Source organism: Rhinopithecus roxellana, chromosome 5 (genome assembly GCF_007565055.1).
Source record: "Rhinopithecus roxellana isolate Shanxi Qingling chromosome 5, ASM756505v1, whole genome shotgun sequence".
In the NCBI taxonomy this organism is placed as follows: Eukaryota; Metazoa; Chordata; class Mammalia; order Primates; family Cercopithecidae; genus Rhinopithecus; species Rhinopithecus roxellana.
Genome location: NC_044553.1, coordinates 103,414,507 through 103,438,949, shown reverse-complemented (window position 1 = coordinate 103,438,949; position 24,443 = coordinate 103,414,507). Strand labels below are relative to the sequence as shown.

The following is a 24,443-nucleotide window of genomic DNA, read 5'->3' as shown; positions in this document are numbered from 1 at the left end:
AGCTCAACTAGGTTGCAGAATACAAGATCAATAAGAAAAATCAACTGTATTTCTATACACTGGCAATGAACAATACAAAAGTGAAATTAAGCAAACAATTCCATTTACAATAGTATAAAAAAGAATACTTAAATTTAACAAAAGAAGTACAAGACTTGTACACTGGAAACTTATAAAACATTACTGAAAAAAAAAGACTAAAACAAATGGAGACATTCTGTGTTTAAGACTGAATGCTGTTAAGATAGCAACAGCCCCCAAATATACCTAAAGATTCAATGTATTCTTTTTTTTTTTTTCTATTTTTTCTTTTTTTGAGACAGAGTATCACTCTGTTGCCCAGGCTGGAGTGCAGTGGCAAGATCTCAGCTCACTGCAACCTCTGCCTCCCAGGTTCAAGAGATTCTCCTGCCTCAGCCTCCTGAGTAGCTGCGATTACATGCATTTGCCACCACACCCAGCTAATTTATGTATTTTTGGTAGAGACGAGGTTGGCCAGGCTCGTCTTGAACTCCTAACCTCAGGTGATCCGCCCACCATGGCCTCCCAAAGTGCTGGGATTACAGGTGTGAGCCACTGCACTTAGCCTTAATGCACTCTTTACCAAAATCCTAACATACTTTTTTGCAAAAACTGACAAGTTAATCCTAAAATTCAAAAGAAAATGCAAGTGAACCAGAATAGTCAAAACAGTCTTTTTTTTTTTTTTTTTTTTGAAATGGAGTCTCACTCTGTTGCCTAGGCTGGAACGCAGTGGCGCAGTCACAGCTCACTGCAGCCTCAACCTCCCGGACTCAAGCAACCCTCCCACCTCAGCCTCCTGAATCACTGGGACTACAAGTGTATGACATCATACCTGGATCATTTTTCAAATTTTTTATAGAGACAGGTGTTACCACATGTTGCCCAGGATGGTCTCAAACTCCTGGACTCAAGTGACCCTCTCACCTCTACTTCCAAAGTCCTGAGATTACAGGCATGAGCCACCATGAACAATGCTGGAGAACTGACATTTTCTCATTTCAAAACTTACTACAAAGTACACTAATTAACAGAGTATGGTACTGGGATAAGGATAGACATATAGATGAATGGAACAATGAGAGTTCAGAAATAAATCCTTACACTGATGATCAATTGATCATCGACAAGGGTACCAAACAACTCAATGAGGAAAAAAAAAAAGTATTTTTAACAAATGGTTGATTTTTTTTCCTCATTGAGTTGTTTGGTACCCTTCAAAAGTCTTTTCAACAGATGGTCGAAAAGAATGAAGACTATACTTGAAAAATTAACTCAAAATGGATCAAAAACCAAAAACCTAAATGTAAAAACTAAAATTATAAAACTCAGAATAAAACATGACCTTGAATCAGTCAGTTCTTTCTTAGATATGACACTAAATACACAAGCAACAAAAGAAAAAATAAATTTCACTTCATCAAAATTCAAAACCTTTTTGCTTCAGAGGACATTATTAAGAAAATGAGAAAATAACCTACAGGATGCAAGAAAATATTTGCCAATTATATACCTGATTTTAAAACATTAGTATCCAGAATATAGAAATAATTCTTATAATACAATTGCAAAAAAAATTTTTTAATGATCAAAGGATTTGAATATAGATTTCTCCTAAGAAGATATATGAATAGCCAGTAAGCTCATGAAAAAATCATTAGCCATCAGGGAAATGCAAAGCAAAACCACAATGAGATACTACTTCTAACCCACTATGATAGCTATAATCAGAAAGACAGACAATACCAAGTGTTGACAATATGGGGAAATTTGAATCTTTGTATGTTGCTGGTAGGAATATAAATGATGAAGCCGCTCTGGAAAACAGTGTGGCAGGTCCCTAAAAAGTTAAATATAGAGTTATCATATGATCCAGCAATTCCATTCCTAGAACATTATATACCCAAGGATTGAAAACATAAGCTCAGGCTGGGCAACATGGCAAAAGTGTCTCATCTCTATCAAAAAAAGAAAAAGAAAGAAAATGTATGCCCACAAAAATGTTCAGAACATTATTATTCATAATGGTCAAACAGTGGAAATAACCCAAATGTCCATCAATTGATGAATGGATAGACAAAATATGGTATAATCCATACAATGAATATTATCTAGCCGTACAAAGCATGAAGTAGTAGTATATGCTACAATGTGATGGACTTTGATAACATTATGCTAAGTGAAAGAAGCCAGACACAAAAGGCCATATATTTCTTATTTTATTTATATGAAACATGCAGAAGAGTCAACCATAGTGATGGAAAGTATCTAATGGCTGGTGGGGGCAGGAAGTAAAGAGAAATGGGGAGTGACTGCTAAAAGGTATGACTTTCTGTTTCTTTTCCTTTTTTGTCGATCTATCCCTTTTAGTTCATCCAATATTCAACCCCTTGGCATCCTAATTTGTGAGATCTGCCAGACCCTACCTGGCTAAGTGAATCTGAGAGCTTTTACTTTCTTGGGCAGTTTGAAAAGAATTAACCTAAAAAGGAGCAGAAGAGCTCATGGAGATTAGACTGAGAAAAGCAATTTTTTCCCCCTATGTCTAGATATTACAAATTGTTATATCATCAAGTTACTGATATTTATTGCAAGCAAATGCATTACCTTCACATTTACGCAGGTGAAGACTAGCTAGCTATTAGTATACCATTATTATAGAATACAAAATAATGTCATTTTTTTAACTGAGTAGTCTGATAATAGGAGAGTAATCAAAATACAGTACTACTGGTCATGCATGGTGGTTCACACCCATAATCTCAACACTTTGGGAGGTTGAAGTGGGAGGACAGCTTGAGGCCAGGGATTTGAGACCAGCCTGGCAATACAGCCAGACCCTATCTCTACAAGTAAATAAATAAATAAATAAAAAATAAAACAGTACTGCCAATATTCTGTATCTAGTTCTACATGTCCAAAACAGATAATTTTTTGATTCATTAAATCATTTTCCTAACACTCAAAGACATTCTTTTGGATACTGAAAATAATTAAACACATGGTATCTGGAAATTTAAAATCTAAAGTGGCTTAAACAAATATAGGCAGACATTTTGTAAACATTAAATTTTTGCACAATGCAAATATTTTAAATTACAGAGAAGTAAAAAGAGGTTTTATATACTGGGAAATGCATTACACTGAATAAGAAAAATCCTGTTACACTGGGAAGAGAAAATATACTTTGAAACAACAGAGGATAAAAGCAGAGGAAGTTAATTCTAAATGCACTGTATAGCTCATGTTCTCAAACTGCGAGTGAAGGATGAGTGTTTTTGTTTTGGTTTTTAAATTCCAATTTGTCACAGACCAACGCTTTACGATAAATGTATTACTAGAAAATAAGGTGAAAAGCACCAGGATTGATCTACACCCCATTTCATAAGACAAGTACACTAATCACATGCTTGGATATCACAGTACTGTCAAACTGAGATGACCCGCTGAGATGACCTTCTCAACATACTCCATTTCCGTAATTAAGCTGTTGCAGACCTGTAATAACAGTCAGTAAACTAGTACCAGTTTGTGGACTACATTATGAGTAATAGTATTGACTATGGGAAGAAGGAATGGGCCAGGCGCAGTGGCTCATGCCTGCAATCCCAGCACTTTGGGAGGCCGAGGTGGGTGGATCACTTGTGCTCGCTCAAGAGTTTGAGACCATCTCAACAAAAAAATACAAAAAATTAGCTGGGCGTGGTAGTGCACAAATGTGGTTCCAGTTACTTGGGAGGCTGAGGTGGGAGAATTGCTTGAGCCTGGGAGGCAGAGGTTGCAGTGAGCTGAGATTGTGCCACTGCACTCCAACCTGGGTGACAGAGTGAGATCTTGTCTCACAAAGAAAAAAAACATAAGAGAAGGAATGATACAGTTTCAGTGTGTAGGCTGAACAGCCTTGATAGTGGTGCTGGAGGTAAGAAATAAAGAAATATGTTCCTGTTATGAATTTGCCAGTAAAACAGGGTTTTAAAAAGTAGAGTGATACAGTCAGAGAAGTGGCATCATCTCCACTTCTGAAATCTTGATTAAAATCTGTTTACCAGCTGGGCACAGTGGCTCTGGCCTGTAATCCCAGCACTTTGGGAGGCTGAGGCGGGCGGATCACGAGGTCACGAGGTCAGGAGATTGAGACCATCCTGGCTAACCCCGTCTCTACTAAAAAATACAAAAAATTAGCCAGGCGTGCTGGCGGGCGCCTGTAGTCCTAGCTACTTGGGAGGCTGAGGCAGGAGAATGGCATGAACCCGGGAGGCGGAGGTTGCAGTGAGCCGAGATCACACCACTGCATTCCAGCACTCTGTTTAAAAAAAAAAAATCTGGTTACCTAATCCATAAAGTATCTCTCCACAGTATCTCTCACAAACACTAGTTCTTTTCTATTTACCTTGCTATTAAATCAAAATTTTAAGGTTGAGGTCTAATATCTTCATTTTTAAAAGCTAGAAGGACCACTGCCTTCCACTTGCCTGCATTCATGTCTGTGCTCTTATCCTAACTGCTTTTCCTTCATGTCTTTTTAAAAAAAAAATCATATCAGATGGGTAATGTGCCAACATCATAAAAAGGTTTGTACGAGGTACATCTCATATATGAGTGTGAAAACCCAATCATCACTCTTATGAACTACAAAAGGCTCTCTTCCTTCACTTCTATCTATTGAAATTCTAATCATCATCTTCCAAGGCAGATCAAATGTCACTGCCCCATGAAGCTTTCTCTGAGCCACTCATTTAGATATGATTCTTCTCTTTTATACTCATAACATGTTTCATATTTGACATGATTCTCTTTTACGATACCATTAACTCTTTTACTCCTTTGCAGTTACCCAAAATTTAGCAAAGTACTGTATCTATTCATTCAAATGGTTCTCAAACTATCTGTAAAGATCAGATCAGATAGAGATCAGATCAGATCCATCATTTTCACATTTCAAGGAACAAGATACAAGCAAGAACGGGTAATTATTTTTATTAAACACATTTTATAAGAAATGGCGTATTTACAGTAAGTAGTTTATCCCTAAGAACAATTGATGGAAAAGGGAAGACGACCGGGAACCTTGAAGCTACCAACTTAAAAGAATTCACATTAAAAATAACAAATTTTTGGTAACACAAACACACCTCTTATCCTAGTTATTCTATTTTAGGTTTGGGTGGAAAAGGAAAGAGTAATCGTTGCTAGGTGACTTCCTTGCATTTTTTGAAATAAATATCAACAAGAAATTTTATTTCCTTTCATTCATTTAATTCTTGTTTGTTTTCTAACACATAGCTTAATTTTCTAATTTGTCCATTTCTTTTTTTTTTTTTTTTGAGACAGGGTCTTGCTGCAGCCTCGACCTCCTGGGCTCGTGATTCTCCTGCCTCAGTCTCCCAAGTAGCTGGGACAACAGGTACATGTCACCACGCCCAGCCAACTAAAAAAAAAAAAAAGTTGTAGAGATGGGGGTCTCATTATGTCTCCCAGGCTGGTCTCAAACTCCTGGGCTCAAGCAATCCTCCTGCCTTGGCCTCCCAAAGTGCTGGGATTAGAGGTGTGAGTCACTGCACCCAGACCCTAATTTACACATTTCTAATAAAGACTGAGACAGAAGTATAGAATTTAAACCACATCAAGATCATTCAGGGATTCCTACTCAGTATTTTATTTTATTTTATTTTATTTTATTTTATTTATTTTTGAGATGGAGTCTCACACTGTTGCCCAGGCTGGAGTGCAGTGGTGCAATATCAGCTCAATGCAACTTCAGCCTTCTGGATTCAAGCAATTCTCCTGTCTCAGCCTCCTAGGTAGCTGGGATTACAGGCATCCACCACCACACCCAGCTAATTTTTTGTATTTTTAGTAGAAACGGGGTTTCATCATGTTGGCCAGCCTGGTCTCAAACTCCTGACCTCGTGATTTGCTTGCCTCAGCCTCCCAAAGTGCTGGGATTACAGGTTTGAGCCACTGCATCTGGTACTCAGTTTGTTTTTTTAAGAACAAATTCTACTTCTTAACGTTAAGCAAGTCACAACATCCCTGATTCAATTTTATTTCCTTAAGGTTCCTATGAAAAGTCAAATGATGTTTGAACTTTTTCTGTAAACTGTGGTTCAAATTCATTTTTTCATTCATATTTGAGGTATTATTATTTTTATTTTATATACAGGTAAACCGAGCATCAAAAGTTTTATTTAAAAACAGTGGCTCATTTCTGTAATCCCAGTGCTTTAGGAGGCTAAGGCAGGAAGATCACTTGAGGCCAGGAGTTCAAGACCAGCCTGGGCAACATAGTGAGGGGTGGAGAAGCTGCCCAATTCACAGATTCTTTGTTCAATTAAACTCCGTTTTAATTTGTCTAAAGTTTTTAACAAGGAAGATTATCTTATAACCTCTGGCATAATGTCATAAATATTTTTCAGTTAAAGTCCTGTTTTATATTTTTGATTGTTTTTCTATATTACATTATGGACATTAGTTTATGAACCACATTTCTTTGCACCGATACTTAAGACAACCCAAGGAATGCTGACTTTACATGTCTTTTCTACCACTGTCAGTTGCTTGCTCATGAGTTGCTCACAAAACAGCAATTTTGCTCCCCTCCAACCTAATATATTCATCATGAACTAAATAATATTTACTGAACACTGATTATATGCCAGGCGCTATGTTAAGTCTAGGAATATGAACATGAAAAGACACACATCTGCCCTCAGAAAGGCATGCAAATAAATAAATATGTCATAATAAAAAAATCAAATTACTAGAGGGAAAGATGCATAGTGTACAAAAAGCTCCTATACCTACATGATAGGGAAGACTTCACAGAGTCTATCTATAGATTCTGCCCTGAGATTTTAAAGAAGAGTAGAAGCTTTCAGATAGAAGGGTGATGGGAAGGCAATGGCAGTCTGGTATTATAAGTATCATTAGCTATGGCACAGGCATCACAGACTGTACATGTAAAGGATCTAGAACGCACCCTCCTTATAAGAATCTAATGCCTGATTGGTGGTGGCTCAGGACTATAATCCCAGCACTTTGGGAGGCCAAGGTGGGCGGATCACTTGAGGTCAGGAGTTCAAGACCACACCACCCTGGGCAACATGGTGAAATTCCATTTCTCCTAAAAATACAAAAAGAGTCAGGGATGGTGGCACACGCCTGTTGCCCCAGCTACTAGGGAGGCTGAGGCAGGAGAATCACTTGAACCCAGAGGGTGTAGGTTGCAGTGAGCCAAGATCGTGCCACTGCACTACAGCCTGGGTGACAGAGCAAGACCCTGTTTCAAAAAAAAAAAAAAAAAATCTAATGATCTTCTGAGGTGGAACAGTTTCATCCCGAAATCATTCCTCACCCCCACTGTCTGTAGAAAGACGGTCTTCTATGAAACCGGTCCCTGGTGTCAAAAAGTTTGGGGATCACTGATATAAAGAGTTAGAACAAAAGAGAGCTGGAGGACAGAACGCCAGAAAATATCAACATTAAAGGTAGGATTTGGTGATTTGGTTACATAAGAAAAGTCTGGTCAAACACAAAACACCAGGGCTATCACAGGAGCATGAGTGAAGCCACAAATTCCATTTCACAGCAGCTCTGGGACCATGAGGTAGTCAACACGAGCAAAGCTCACCCTCCTGAGCTGAAAAAAATGTACAGACAAGAAGTTAAAATTGGCCGGGTGCAATGGCTCATGCCTGTAATCCCAGCACTTTGGGAGGCCAAGGAGGTGGATCACTTGAAGCCAGAGTTTGAGATCAGCCTGGCCAACATGATGAACCCCGTCTCTACTAAAAATACACAAATTAGCTGGCATGGTGGCATGCGCCTGTGGTCCCAGCTACTCTAGAGGCTGAGGCACAAGAATAGCTTGAACCCAGGAGGCAGAGGTTGCAGTGAGCCAAGATCTCACCACTGCACTCCAGCCTGGGTGACAGAGTGAGATTCGTCTCAAAAAATAAACAAAAAACAAAAACAAAAAAAAGAAGTTAGAATTGAAGCTAAACTGTGGCAGACATATCCAAAGAATATTGTGGGGATCTGACCCCTTTATTAATCTCAAGAGAGATGTGGAGATGGCAACTAGTGGGCAACAATGATACTGGAATGGTGGTAATATGAGGAAATAGTACCAGAGTGTTAGAAACCTTAGAACAGGCCAAGCGCGGTGGTTCACGTCTTTAATCCCAGCACTTTGGGAGGCCGAGGAGGGCGGATCACTTGAGGTCGGGAGTTCGAGACCAGCCTGGCCAACATGGTGAAACCCCATCTCTATTAAAACTACAACAATTAGCCAGGCATGGTAGTGGGCACCTGTAATCCCAGCTACTCAGGAGGCTGCGGTGGGGGAATTGCTTGAACTGGGGAGGCAGAGGTTGCAGTGAGCCCAGATCGTGCCACTGCACTCCAGCCTAGGCAACAAGATGACACTGTCTAAAAAAAAAAAAAAAGAAAAAGAAAAAAAAGAAACCTTGGAACAAGTATAAATAATGGTTGTTCAGCAGAGAAATTCAAGTCCCCTCTCCAAAGGGCCAATTTCATTACGATGTAAAAATGAGGTCATGTACATTTTCATATGAAACTTTTTGTTAAACTTTTGTAACAGAAGTGTGCAAAAGGGTAATTGCTTAAATGGAATAGTAGCGTGGTTATTTAAGTGTATCAAATACAGTGAACATGAGAAGTTAAAAGAGCAGTTTCATTATCTATTAAAAGTCCTTAAAATGGTAGCAAGAGATGAAGCAGTCTTTTTTTTTTTTTTTTTTTTTGAGACGGAGTCTCGCTCTATCGCCCAGGCTGGAGTGCAGTGGCCGGATCTCAGCTCACTGCAAGCTCCGCCTCCCGGGTTTACGCCATTCTCCTGCCTCAGCCTCCCGAGTAGCTGGGACTACAGGCGCCCGCCACCTCGCCCGGCTAGTTTTTTGTATTTTTTTTTAGTAGAGACGGGGTTTCACCGTGTTCGCCAGGATGGTCTCGATCTCCTGACCTTGTGATCCGCCCGTCTCGGCCTCCCAAAGTGCTGGGATTACAGGCTTGAGCCACCGCGCCCGGCCGAGATGAAGCAGTCTTAAGATGATAAGCCAGGTATCAAGCCAGGTATCAAAGTCCTTGATAAACTTAATGAAGTGATCCAGGAGGTTGAGAAATAAGAGCAGTGACAAAGTTTGAAAGATGGTGTGCTCAAGCAGCATGCACCCCAAAGCAAGATGAATCTTCAGATGGGTGCTGAAGTATAATAGCAGCAACAGAGGCATAACAGTAGCAATATTACAATAGTAGGAAGTCTGACTTCTTCAGGCATGGGAGAATCCATCACTTATTAGAGTAGGGATACAAGGGGATCTGCATCTTCAGAGGAGAATTAGAATTCAGGTAAGGGCATATACAACATATGTCTTTCAACTTAACGTGCAAAGTATTTACATTAAAAAAGGTGTAATCCCAGCACTTTGGGAGGCCGAGGTGGGTGGATCACCTTCAGTCAAAAGTTCGAGACCAGACTGGCCAACATGGCAAAACCCTGTCTCTACTAAAAATACAAAAAAATTAGCCAGGCATTGGTGGCAGGGGCCTGTAATCCCAGCTACAGGGGCCTGTAATCCCAGCTACTTGGGAGGCAGAGGCAGGAGAATCGCTTGAATCTGGGAGGCGGAGGTTGCAGTGAGCTGAGATCGTGCTACTGCACTCTAGCCTGGGAGACAAGAGCGAAACTCCATCTCAAAAAAAAAAAAAAGTATGGGCCGGGCACAGTGGCTCACACCTGTAATCCCCACACTTTGGGAGGCCGAGATAGGCAGATCACAAGGTCAGGAGATCGAGACCATCCTGGCTAACACGGTGAAACCCCATCTCTACTAAAAACACAAAATATTAGCCAGGCGTGGTGGAGGGTACCTGTAGTCCCAGCTACTCGGGAGGCTGAGGCAGGATAACGGCGTGAATCCAGGAGGTGGAGCTTGCAGTGAGCCTATATCATGCCACTGCACTCCAGCCTGGGCAACACAGCGAGGCTCCGTCTCAAAAAAAAAAAAAAAAAAAAAAAAAAAAAATGAATTTGCAACAGTGTCACCTAAAAATCATTTCTATAAGAAACATCTTGAAGAATGTTATTATGCTGCTTTGTATTTTATATAATTCAAGTACTTCAACACTTAGCTGAAAAGGTAGGCTAGGATCAGATAATAGATTGTCTTAAATACTGGCCAAGGATTTTGTACTGTATTACGTAGGCAAAGGGAAGCCATGGAGAGTTTTAGAGCAGTTAGTGACGTGCTCTTTTGGTTTTTTTTAAAGAGTCTTGCTCTGTTGCTCAGACTGGAGTGCAGTGGCACGATTTCGGCTCACTGCAACCTCTGCTTCCTGAGTTCAAGAGATTCTCCTTCCTCAGTCTCCCAGGTAGCTGGGATTATAGGTGCCTGCCACCACACCCAGCTGATTTTTGTATTTTAAGTAGAGACGTGCTTTCACCATGGTGGCCAGGCTGGTCTCAAACTCCTGACCTCAAGTGATCCACCCACCTTGGCCTCTCAAAGTACTGGGATCATAGGTGTGAACCACCATGCCCGGCTAGTGACATGCTCTTAATGTGCTTTAGAAACATTGCTACAGGACCTGGTTGGGTATGGTGGCCCACACCTGTAATTCTAGCACTTTGGGAGGCCAGGGCGGGTGGACTGCTTGAGGCCCAGAGTTCAAAACCAGCCTGGCCAACATGGTGAAACCCCATCTCTATTAAAAATACAAAAGCTAGCAGGGCATGGCGGTGCATGCCTGTAATCCCAGCTACTCAGGAGGCTGAGACATGAGAATCACTTGAACCTGGGAAGTGGAGGTTGCAGTGAGTCCATGCCCCTGCACTCCAGCCTGGGCAACAGAGTGAGACCCTGTCTCAAAAAAAAAAAAAAAAAAAAAAAAGAAAGAAAACAAAAGAAAAGAAAGGAAAAGAAAAGAAAAGAGACAGATTGTGACAGGACCATGTAAGAGATTCAAGAAGAAAAAAAAAAAAAAAAGACCTGCATAGGGAGATCAACTAGTAAGTTGCTGCAAAAGTTTAAGCATTGAAACAATAAAAATTTAAACTAAAGAAATGATGGTAAGAACAGAGAAAAAAGGAACAGATTCAAATATTATTATAAAGCCAGAAAAGAACAGGAGTGGGCTGGGGAGATGTGAAGTTGCCCCACAGACATTTCAAACTCCAGCTGGAGTCCCAACATAAATTATTTATCTTTTTCTACCACATTGTTAAAGATTAAAGTTTCTTATCTTAGTAACCTATGACGAGAGGATGATGCTGCCATTTATTAAAGTAGACCTATTAATCACCTATTCTGCTATTTTCTCCAAGGTCTAGTTCTATGATGTGTACCCTTCAGTGAGAAGAGACATTAGATCTCACACACACACACACGCACACACATACACACACAGAGTGAATAAATTTAGAATTAAAAAAAATTTTAACCAAAAACAGTAACAACAAATGGATGCTTTCTTTTCTAAGATACTGAAAGCTTGTAACCCAACACATTTCTCTTTCCACCTTAGGTACCAGGAAATCTAAGAACCAAATTCAATGCCTTATTGCTGTAATCAGCTCATCTCTAAAAACTGATGTTTCCTTTAAGTGATGGCTATTCAGTTGTTGCTTGTTTTATCATTAATAGTTCTATTCCACATTTTATTCAATCCTATAAGCCATGTAAAATCCTTCAGATGCAATAAAGTCCTTAATAAACAAAATGTTAATACAAAGACAATTTACAATATTTGAAAAAGCTTGTTCTATTAAGGTCAATCAGTAACACTGTTTATGTCAATAATCTGCAAAGTAAATCAATTCTTCATAAATACATAAAGTAGTTCAATGAGGTCAAATTCATTTTTCAAATAAGACATTCAAATTACAGAACATATATTACATTATATACAAATTAAAGAATGTTAAAGCATTTAATGTCATGCATACAGGATTACTTACTAACACTGTACATCAAACTCTTTAAAAATAATCAAGTTTGGCTGGGCACAGTGGCTCACGCCTATAATCCCAGCACTTTGGGAGGTCGAGGCGGTCAGATAACTTGAGCTCAGGAGTTCAAGACCAGCCAGAGCAACACAGGGAAATGCCCATCTATATAAATTTATTTTATATATATCTGAATATATGCACACACACACATATATAGTTAGTTGGCTTATTTTTATAGGCAGGTTACAGTTCACACATTCTTAGATTTTCAGCCAAATTTGATAATCCATACTATTTTATTTGTTTGTTTGTTTTGAGACAGAGTCTCGCTCTATTGCCTAGGCTGGAGTGCAGTGGCGCCATGTGGGCTCACTGCAAGCTCCGCCTCCCGGATTCTCCTGCCTCAGCCTCCCAAGTAGCTGGGACTACAGGTGCCTGCCACCATGCCCGGCTAATTTTTTTGTATTTTTAGTAGAGAAGGGGTTTCACCATAATAGCCAGGATGGTCTCGATCTCCTGACCTCGTGATCTGCCCACCTCAGCCTCCCAAAGTGCTGGGATTACAGGCATGAGCCACAACACCCAGCCAATCCATACTATTTTAAAGTCATTTATTTAATAAACACATACAATTTGTATTTATGTATTACCATTTATACCTACTGAATACTTTCTGAGTAAAGATATTTTACTCAAAAAGATATTTCTTTGTCAACCCATGAATACATTCAAGCTTAGAGAAAGACAAACATTTTTCACTAATCAATTTATGACAACAAATTCCTTCTCTAAATATAAAAAAGTAAAAAATGCGGACCAAGTTGTTTGCTATAAAACCAATGTTCAGTCTCCTTTATTTAAGAGAACCTCTTATTATCAGCAACTGACGTTCAGTGTCTTGAAAACTGTTGCTTTTGACGTGTGTGTTATTTTAATTGTTTCAGCATGTATAGACATCAGGTGATGTCCTGAAAGACAGCAAACAAACAAGGTATGCCCTGTGACCACTCCAGCTTACTGCCTTAGGACAGCTTCTAAGTCAAGGCGAGAGGAAAGCAAATCCAGGTGGACACAGCAAATTCCATGAATTAAGAAAGTGAAGCCGGCCGGGCGCGGTGGCTCAAGCCTGTAATCCCAGCACTTTGGGAGGCCGAGCCGGGCGGATCACGAGGTCAGGAGATCGAGACCATCCTGGCTAACACGGTGAAACCCTGTCTCTACTAAAAATACAAAAAACTAGCCGGGCGAGGTGGTGGCGCCTGTAGTCCCAGCTACTCGGGAGGCTGAGGCAGGAGAATGGCGTGAGCCCGGGAGGCGGAGCTTGCAGTGAGCTGAGATCTGGCCACTGCACTCCAGCCTGGGTGACAGAGCAAGACTCTGTCTCAAAAAAAAAAAAAAAAAAAAAAAAAGAAAGTGAAGCCGAGCGCCCAGGAAGACCAAGGCAATCAGAGTTCACAGAACACAGCACCAAGGAGGAGACAGCTACACACAGAGAGAATCCAGGAGACTACAGAGTCCCCTTTAAGTATGATGATAGTATACTTATGAGGAAACTACTCAAGACAGAAGAACCATGCTAAAGTACTGGAGGGAGCAGTACCAGGTGCTCACACAGGACTGGGAACAGTGCTTGTTCCCAAAAGCTGGACTATAAAAATAAAATCTCATAATTTGTGGGGCATTGGGTCAAATACTCAGGAAGGTATTGCCTTATACTAGACAATAATTAACCTGAAATGGACCCACCCAACAAATCATAAAAGCAAGACCCAAAATAATAAAACTGTTTTCAAATAACTTAACTGTATCCCGGAAAAAAAGCTCAAGAATTTATAGGTGGCCACACATGGTGGCTCACACCTGTAATCCCAGCACTTTGGGAGGCCGAGGTGGGCAGATCACTTGAGCCCAGGAGCTTGAGGCCAGCCTGGGCAACATGGCAAAACCCCATTTCTCTACCAAAAAAAAAACAAAAAAAAATTAGCTGGGTGTGGTGGCACGCACCTGTAGTCCCCAGCTACTCGGGAGACTGAGGTAGGAGGATCGTTTGAGCCCAGGAGGTCGTGACAGACTGAGACTCTGTCTCCAAAAACAAAACGAAACAAAAAAAGAATTTATAGAAATAGAAAAATACCCAAAATATATTGCTTTTATGATTTGCTGGGTGGGTCCAAAATATAAGAAAGTAAAATTCAGAATATCAGATAGCCAAAAGTTACCAGGTACACAAAGAATCAGGAAAACAAACCAGGATAAGGAAGGAGGATAATAAACTGAAATTCTAGAATTGAGATGTCACAATTAGTAGAGAAGTATATTATTTTAACTGTATTCAATATGTTCAAAAAGTTAAGAAGACACATAGATGATATAAAACAAGACCCAAGATGAACTAGATAAAAACCACAATTTCTGAGATAAAAAATTAACTAGACAGAATGGCAGAAGAAAAGATTAGTGAACTTGAAGACATAGCAATAGAAACTATCCAAGATGAAACACACAGAGGAAAAAAATCCAAAACATGAAAAAAAAAATCAGTAAACTATGAGACTTTCCAATATACCAATAATACTTCGTAATAATCTAATATTAATATTCCCTAATATGGTAGTAAATGGAGTTCTAAACGTAAAGGGGGAGAAAGAAGTGAAAAATAATGACCAAAATTCTTCCAAGTTTGATAAAAACTATAAACCCACAAATCCAAGAAGCTAAATGAACCTTAAGCCAAGAAATATGAAAAAAACTAACCAAGGTACATGATAATCAAATTCCTCAATATCAGTGATAAAGAGGTCTTCAAAGCACCCAGAAAAGAAAATGACATCTTCCATAAAAAGTAAGATACAGATAATAGCAGACTTCTTATCAGAAACAATACAAACGAGAAGACAGTGGAGTAAAATCTTTAAAGAACAAAGGGAAAAAAAGCCATCAACCTAGAATTCTAAAGAGAACAAAAGTATCTTTTTTTTTGAGATGGAGTCTCGCTCTGTTGCCTAGGCTGGAGTGCAGTGGCGTGATCTCGGATCTTGGCTCACTGCAACCTCTGCCTCCCGGGTTCAAGCAATTCTCCTGCCTGAGCCCCCCGAGTAGCTAGGACTACAGGCACCTGCCACCACACTCGGCTAATTTTGTGTATCTTTAGTAGAGATGGGGTTTCACTGTGTTAGCCAGGATGGTCTCGATCTCCTGACCTCGTGATCCACCCACCTCGGCCTCCCAAAAGTATCTTTAAAAAAGAAGCCAAGGCCGGGCGTAGTGGCTCACACCTGTAAACCCAGCATTTTGGGAGGCCGAGGCAGGAGGATCACAAGACCAAGAGACCAAAATCATCCTGGCCAAAATGGTGAAACCCCATCTCCACTAAAAATACAAAAAATAGCTGTGTGTGGTGGTGTGCGCCTGTAGTCCCAGCTACTCAGGAGGCTGAAGCAGGAGAATCACTTGAACCCAGGAGGCGGAGGTTGCAGTGAGCTGAGATCATGCTACTCACCCCAGCCCGGTGAAAGAGCGAGACTCCGTCTCAAAAAAAAAAAAAAAAAAAAAAAATGCCAAGGTAAAGACTTTTTCAGACAAACAAAAGCATAAAGAATCCATCACATACAGAGGAGGGGGAATAAAGAAAGGTTGGCTAATGCATATAAACATACAGTTAGTTAGAAGGAATAAATTCTGTCATTTGATAACATGGTAGGGTGACTATAGTTAACAATATATTGTATATCTCAAAATAGCTAGAAGAGGCCGGGCGCGGTGGCTCACGCCTGTAATCCCAGCACTTTGGGAGGCTAAGGAGGGCGAGATCACCTGAGGTTGGGAGTTCGAGACCAGCTTACCAACATGGAGAAACCCTGTGTCTCCTAAAAATACAAAAGTAGCTGGGTGTGATGGCATATGCCTGTAATCCCAGCTACTTGGGAGGCTGAGGCAGGAGAATGGCGTGAACCCGGGAGGCGGAGCTTGCAGTGAGCTGAGATCTGGCCACTGCACTCCAGCCCCGGCGACAGAGTGAGACTCCGTCTCAAAAAAAAAAAAAAAAAAAAGACCCAACCATATGCTGCCAACAATATAAACCCACTTCAAATATAAAAACACAAGTAGATTTAAAAGATTGGAATATATATATCCTGCTAACACTAATCAAATGAAAGTGGCAATGGCTATATTAATATCAAAGTAGATTCCAAAGCAAAGATTATTACCAGGGAGAAAGGTATCATTTCAAAATGATAAAGGAGTCAATTCATCAAAAAGAAATCATCCTAAAGGTTTAGACAGCCAATGACAGAGCTTCAAAACATATGAAGCGAATACTGATAGAAGTTCAAAAGAAAACAGACAAAACCCACAATTACTAGTCAGAAACTTCAACACTCTTCTCTCAATACTTGATGAAAACAACCAGACAGAAATTCATTAAGGACAGAGAAGACTTGAACAACACTAACAAGCAACTCGTCCTAATTGACATTTTTCAAACACTTAACCCACCAAAAGCAGAATATATATTCCTTTCAAGTGCATAAAGGAAATTTATCAAGTTAAAACATCTCTGGACCATCAAACAAATTTCATTAACTTTTAAATAATTCGGGTCATAAAAAATAATGTTTTCTAACTACAATGGAATTGAATTTGAAATCAATAACCAAAAGGTACCTGAATAATCCACAAATATTTGAAGTTAAAGAACAGACTTGTAAATAACCCATGGATTAAAAAACTCAAAAGGAAAGTTACAAAGTATTTTGGAAATAAAATGAAAATACAAAATATCCTAAGTTGTGAGATGCTAGTTAGGGGAAAATTTTTATCTCTAAATGCCTATAGTAGAAAGAAGAACGGTTTCAAATCAATAACCACAGTTTACCATTTATGAAACTACAAAAACAGCAAATTAAAGTAAACTAAGCAGAAGAAAGAAAATAACAAAGACTGCTGGGCGTGGTAACTCACGCCTGTAATCCCAGCATTTTGGGAGGCCGAACATGTGGATCCCTTGAGGTCAGGAGTTTGAGACCAGCCTGGCCAGCAAGGTAAAACCTCGACTCTACTAAAAATACAAAAATGAGCCAGGCGGGGTGGTGCACGCCTGTAGTCCCAGCTACTCGGAAGGCTGAGGCAGGAGAATCGCTTGAACCCGGGAGGCAGAGGTTGCATGCAGTGAGGCAAGATTGCGCCACTGCACTCCAGCCTGGGTGACAAGAGGGAAACTCTGTCTCCTACCTCCCGCCTCCAAAAATAAAAAAGAAAATAGCAAACACCAAAGCAGATATCAAGGAACCTAAACACACACACACACACACACACACACACACACACACAGAGAAAAATCAATAAAACCAAAAGATGGTTCTTTAGAAGATCAATAAAAGTGGTAAGACTCTAGTCAGGCTGATCAGGAAAAGAAAGACAAATTATCAGACAAGAAATAAGAAAGATAACATTACCATGGGTCCTACTATATATACACATACACACACACATTTGAGAGCCCCTCTCTGTTGCCCAGGCTGGAGTACAGTGGCATAATCTCAGCTCACTGCAACCTCTGCCTCCTGGGTTCAAGTGATTCTCCTGCCTCAGCCTCCCTAGTAGCTGGGACTACAAGCATGAGCCACAAGGTCTGGCTACTTTTGTATTTTTAGTTCAGACAGGATTTCAGCATGTTGGTCAGGCTGGTCTCCAACTCCTGACCTCAAGTGATCCACCAGCCTTGCCCTCCCAAGTGCTGGGATTACAGGCATGAGCCACCACGCTCGGACATGAATCCTATAATATAAAAAGGATAATAAGAGAGTATAATGAATAATTTATACCTATCAATTTAACAACTTAGATGAAATCTTCTGTTTATATCAACAGAAACAGAAAAAGCATTCAATAAATCCAACATCCATTCCTGATGTTGGATTCCTGGGAATTCTATTCCTGGGAAACCCTCAGCCAACCAGGAATAGAATGAAACTCCCTAAACCTGATAAAGGGCATCTACAAAAAACCTACAGTTAGTATCATACTATACAGTGAAAAAAATCAATCGATTGCTTTACCCCTAAGATCAAGAACAAGATGAGACTGCCCACTCTCATTACTTCTAGTCTATGTCATACTGGAGGTTCTAGTCACTTCAGTAAGGCAAGAAAAAGAAATAAAAGGCATCCAGATTGGAAAGGAAGAAGTAAAACTGTATTTGTAGACTGATTCTCTATGAAAAATATCCAAAAGAATCTACAAAAAACTAACAGAACTTGCTGGGCACTGTAGCTCACACCTGTAATCCCAGGACGTTGGGAGGCCGAGGTGGGTGGATCACGAGGTCAGGAGTTCAAGACCAGCCTTACCAACATGGTGAAACCCCGTCTCTACACAAAAAACCCTCAAAAAAATCAATGAATCCAGGAGTTGGTTTTTTGAAAAGATCAACAAAATTCACAGACCGCTAGCAAGACTAATAAAGAAGAAAAGAGAGAAGAATCAAATAGACGCAATAAAAAATGATAAAGGGGATATCACCACTGACCCCACAGAAATACAAACTACCATCAGAGAATACTATAAACACCTCTACGCAAATAAACTAGAAAATCTAAAAGAAATGGATAATTTCCTGGACGCTTACACTCTTCCAAGACTAAACCAGGAAGAAGTTGAATCCCTAAATAGACCAATAGCAGCTCTGAAATTGAGGCAATAATTAATAGCCTACCAACCAAAAAAAGTCCAGGACCAGATGGATTCACAGCTGAATTCTACCAGAGGTACAAGGAAGCGCTGGTACCATTCCTTCTGAAACTATTCCAATCAATAGAAAAAGAGGGAATCCTCCCTAACTCATTTTATGAGGCCAACATCATCCTGATACCAAAGCCTGGCAGAGACACAACAAAAAAAGAGAATTTTAGATCAATATCCCTGATGAACATCGATGCAAAAATCCTCAATAAAATACTGGCAAACCGGATTCAGCAGCACATCAAAAAGCTTATCCACCATGATCAAGTGGGCTTCATCTCTGGGATGCAAGGCTGGTTCAACATTCGCAAATCAAGAAACATAACCCAGCATATAAACAGAACCAAAGACAAGAACCACATGATTATCTCAATAGATGCAGAAAAGGCTTTTGATAAAATTCAACAGCCCTTCATGCTAAAAACGCTCAATAAATTTGATATTGATAGAACGTACCTCAAAATAATAAGAGCTATTTATGACAAACCCACAGCTAATATCATACTGAATGGGCAAAAACTGGTAAAATTCCCTTTGAAAACTGGCACAAGACAGGGATGCCCTCTCTCACCACTCCTATTCAACATAGTCTTGGAAGTTCTGGCTAGGGCAATCAGGCAAGAGAAAGAAATCAAGGGTATTCAGTTAGGAAAAGAAGAAGTCAAATTGTCCCTGTTTGCAGATGACATGATTGTATATTTAGAAAACCCCATTGTCTCAGCCCAAAATCTCCTTAAGCTGATAAGCAACTTCAGCAAAGTCTCAGGATACAAAATTAATGTGCAAAAATCACAAGCATTCTTATACACCAGTAACAGACAAACAGAGAGCCAAATCAGGAATGAACTTCCATTCACAATTGCTTCAAAGAGAATAAAATACCTAGGAATCCAACTTACAAGGGATATAAAGGACCTCTTCAAGGAGAACTACAAACCACTGCTCAGTGAAATAAAAGAGGACACAAACAAATGGAAGAACATACCATGCTCATGGATAGGAAGAATCAATATCATGAAAATGGCCATACTGCCCAAGGTTATTTATAGATTCAATGCCATCCCCATCAAGCTACCAATGACTTTCTTCACAGAATTGGAAAAAACTGCTTTAAAGTTCATATGGAACCAAAAAAGAGCCCGCATTGCCAAGACAATCCTAAGTCAAAAGAACAAAGCTGGAGGCATCATGCTACCTGACTTCAAACTATACTACAAGGTTACAGTAACCAAAACAGCATGGTACTGGTACCAAAACAGAGATATAGACCAATGGAACAGAACAGAGTCCTCAGAAATAATACCACACATCTACAGCCATCTGATCTTTGACAAACCTGAGAGAAACAAGAAATGGGGAAAGGATTCCCTATTTAATAAATGGTGCTGGGAAAATTGGCTAGCCATAAGTAGAAAGCTGAAACTGGATCCTTTCCTTACCCCTTATACGAAGATTAATTCAAGATGGATTAGAGACTTAAATGTTGGACCTAATACCATAAAAACCCTAGAAGAAAACCTAGGTAGTACCATTCAGGACACAGGCATGGGCAAGGACTTCATGTCTAAAACACCAAAAGCAACGGCAGCAAAAGCCAAAATTGACAAATGGGATCTAAGTAAACTAAAGAGCTTCTGCACAGCAAAAGAAACTACCATCAGAGTGAACAGGCAACCTACAGAATGGGAGAAAATTTTTGCAATCTACTCATCTGACAAAGGGCTGATATCCAGAACCTACAAAGAACTCAAATATACAAGAAAAAAACAAACAACCCCATCAAAAAGTGGGCAAAGGATATGAACAGACATTTCTCAAAAGAAGACATTCATACAGCCAACAGACACATGAAAAAATGCTCAGCATGACTCGCCATCAGAGAAATGCAAATCAAAACCACAATGAGATACCATCTCACACCAGTTAGAATGGCAATCATTAAAAAATCAGGAAACAACAGGCGCTGGAGAGGATGTGGAGAAATAGGAACACTTTTACACTGCTGGTGGGATTGTAAACTAGTTCAACCATTATGGAAAACAGTATGGCAATTCCTCAAGGATCTAGAACTAGATGTACCATATGACCCAGCCATCCCACTACTGGGTATATACCCAAAGGATTATAAATCATGCTGCTATAAAGACACATGCACACGTATGTTTATTGCGGCACTATTCACAATAGCAAAGACTTGGAATCAACCCAAATGTCCATCTGTGACAGACTGGATTAAGAAAATGTGGCACATATACACCATGGAATACTATGCAGCCATAAAAAAGGATGAGTTTGCATCCTTTGTAGGGACATGGATGCAGCTGGAAACCATCATTCTTAGCAAACTATCACAAGAACAGAAAACCAAACACCACATGTTCTCACTCATAGGTGGGAACTGAACAATGAGATCACTTGGACTCGGGAAGGGGAACATCACACACCGGGGCCTATCATGGGGAGGGGGGAGGGGGGAGGGATTGCACTGGGAGTTATACCTGATATAAATGACGAATTGATGGGTGCTGACGAGTTGATGGGTGCAGCACATCAACATGGCACAAGTATACATATGTAACAAACCTGCACGTTATGCACATGTACCGTAGAACTTAAAGTATAATAATAAAAAAGAAAGAAAGAAAGAAAAAAAAAGAAACCCCGTCTACTACAAATACAAAAATCAGCCAGCCTTGGTGGTGCGTGCCTGTAATCCCAACCACTCAGTAGGCTGAGGCAGGAGAATTGCTTGAACCTGGGAGGCGGAGGTTGCAGTGAGCCAAGATCATGCCACTGCACTCCAGCCTGGGCAACAGAGTGAGACTCTGTCTCAAAAAACTAAATAAATAACAGAACTAAGTCAGTTCAGCAGGTTTGTAGGACATAAGCTCAATATACACAAATCAATGGTATTTCCCGATATGAGATCCAATCAGAAATAGATATAAAGGTAACATTTATAAAAGATCAAAGTAGAAAATATTTAGGGATAAGTCTGACAAAAGATGTGTAAGACCTGCACACTGAACTACAAAACACTGCTGAGAGAAATTAAAGAAGTCCTAAGTAGATGAATAAACGCCTTGTTCATGAATCAGTGTATTCAATATTGTCAATTTTCCCAAACTGATCTATAGATTCAACATAATCCCAATCAAAATCCCAATAGGTTTTTTGGTGGTGGTGGTGGTGGTGGGTTTTTAAGAAATTGACCTTCTTTAAAAAAAAAAAAAAGACAGAGTGTCAGTCACTGTGTCACCCAGGCTGGAGTGCAGTGGTACCATCACGGCTCATTACAGTCTCGACCTTCCAGGCACACGTGATCCTCTCACCTCAGCCTCCCAGGTGCCTGGGATCCCAGGCACACACTACCAAGCTCAGCTTTTTTTCTTTTTCTTTTTCCTTTTTGGAGAGACGGGGTTTCAGCATGTTGTCCAAGCTCAAGCTGGTCTCAAACTCCTAGGCTCACCCACCTCAGCCTCCCAAAGTGCTGGGATTACAGGTGTGAGCCACCACAACAAGCTCAACAAATTTTAAAGTTCATATGGAAATGTAAAGGACCTGGCATTTGGGAAAAAAAGAAACTTTGAAAAGGAAGAACAAAGTGGGAGGGACAACACTACTTGTTTTCAAGATTTATTATAAAGTTACAGTAATCAAACACTGTGGTACTGGCACCAACGAAGATAAACAGATCACAGGAACAAAATAGAGTCCAGAAATAGGCCCACACATATTTCTGGAAAACTAAGTTTGGCAAAAGTACAAAGGCAATTCAGTAAAGATAGTCTCTTTCAACAAACAGAGCTGGAACAACTGGATATCCAAATGCAAAAACATAAACTTCAAGCCACCTCATACTATAGGTTAAAACTCAAGATGAATCACAGAGCAAAACAGATCCTAAAATTGTAAAACATCTAGAAAAAAGCAAGATGAAAATCTTTGTGAGCATAGGTTGGACAAAGATTTTAGATACAAAACCAAAAAGCAAAAACCATAAAGAAAAACTTGATATATAGACTATAAAAATTAAGCATTTCTGCTTCTTCAAAGAAACTTCTTCAAAGAAAACTTTAAGAGAATGAAGAGACAGTCCAAAGACTGGAAAAAAAAATCATTGCAAATCATGTGTCTGATACAGTATCTGTATCCAGAATATAAAGAACTTTCTTTTTCCTTTTTTGAGACAGTCTCACTCTGTCACCCAGGCTGGGGTGCAGTTGCACAATCTTGGCTCACTGCAAACTTCCACCTCCCAGGTTCAAGCAATTCTGCCGTCTCAGCCTCCTGAATACCTGGATTACAGGCGTGTGCTACCACACCTGGTTATTTTTAGTAGAGACGGGGTTTCACCATGTTGGCTGGGCTGGTCTCGAACTCCTGACCTCAAGTGAGCCACCTGCCTTGGCCTTCCAAAGTGCAGAGATTACAGGCATGAGCCACTGCACCTGGCCTAAAGAACTTTCTAAACTGAATTAAGAAAGCAAAAAACTTAATTAAAAAACAGGTAAAAGATTTAAACACAAACTCATCAAAGAAGTTATACAATGGCAAACAAGTACAATAAAAAGATATCTGAGGCCTGGCACAGTGGCTCACGCCCGCCTGTAATCCCAACGTTTTCGGAGGCCAAGGTGGGCCAATCACCTGAGTTCAGGATTTCAAGACCAGCCTGGCCAACATGGCAAAACCCCATCTCTACTAAAAGTACAAAAATTAGCCAGGCGTGGTACCCACCTGTAATCCCAGCTACTTGGAGGCTGAGGCAGGAGAATTGCTTGAACCCAGGAGGTGGAGGGTGAGGTGAGCTGAGATCTCGCCATTGCACACTGCATTCCAGCTTGGGAGGGCAAGACTCCATCTCAAAAAAAAAAAAAAAAAAAAAAAGAGAGAGATTTGGTATCAAGGAACTACTAATTATAACCAGTACACACTTAAGAGTGGCTGAGTGGCTGAAATTAAGACTGGCCATACTGATTGGTGCTGGTGATGCATACTTGTAGGAACTGGAACTCTCATCACTGCTGGTGAGTATGTAAAATGGTGAAAAACAATTTGACAATCTCTTACAAAGCTAAATGTACAACTGCCATATGATCTGGACATTTCAATCCTAGGTATTTATCCAAGAGAAATAAGCATAGGTCTTTCACAGCAGCTTTGTTTGTAACAGCCAAGAACAACCCATATTTCCATCAACAGGTGAATGGATTTAAAAACTGTGAATAATGGTGGGCGCGATGGTTCACACCTACAATACTAGCACTTTGGGAGGGTGAGGCGTGAGGATCACCAGGTCAGGAGTTCGAGACTAGCCTGGTCAACATGGTGAAACCCCCGTCTCTACTAAAAATACAAACATTAGCTGGGCCTGGTGGTGCACACCTGTAATCCCAGCTACTCAGGAGGCTGAGGCAGGAGACTTGCTTGAACCTGGGAGACGGAGCTTGCAGGAAGCCGAGATCGTGCCACGGCACCCCAGCCTGGGTGACAGAGCAAGACTCCATCTCATTGTGAGTAACTATTCAGAAATAAAAAGAGATAAACAGTCAGGTACAGTGGCTCACACCTGTAATCCCAGAACACTCTGGGAGGCTGAGATGGGAGGATTGCTTGAGTCCAGGAGCTTGCAACCAGCCTGGGCAACATGATGAGACCCCATCTCTACAAAAATAAAATGTTTTTAATTGGCCACACATGGTGGTGCATG

The 24,443-nt window shown here is 40.3% G+C and overlaps 1 protein-coding gene and 1 non-coding gene across 8 annotated transcripts in view; both read right to left on the bottom strand.

Moving 5' to 3' along the window:
- The window catches only part of RALGAPA1 (Ral GTPase activating protein catalytic alpha subunit 1), a 311,458-nt gene that overhangs the window by 282,593 nt on the left and 4,422 nt on the right, over window positions 1–24,443 (bottom strand). The window lies entirely within an intron of this gene.
- On the bottom strand, window positions 4,559–4,662 carry LOC115898056. Its single transcript, XR_004057813.1, has one exon. It is a non-coding gene; the product is annotated as a small nucleolar RNA U13 (small nucleolar RNA).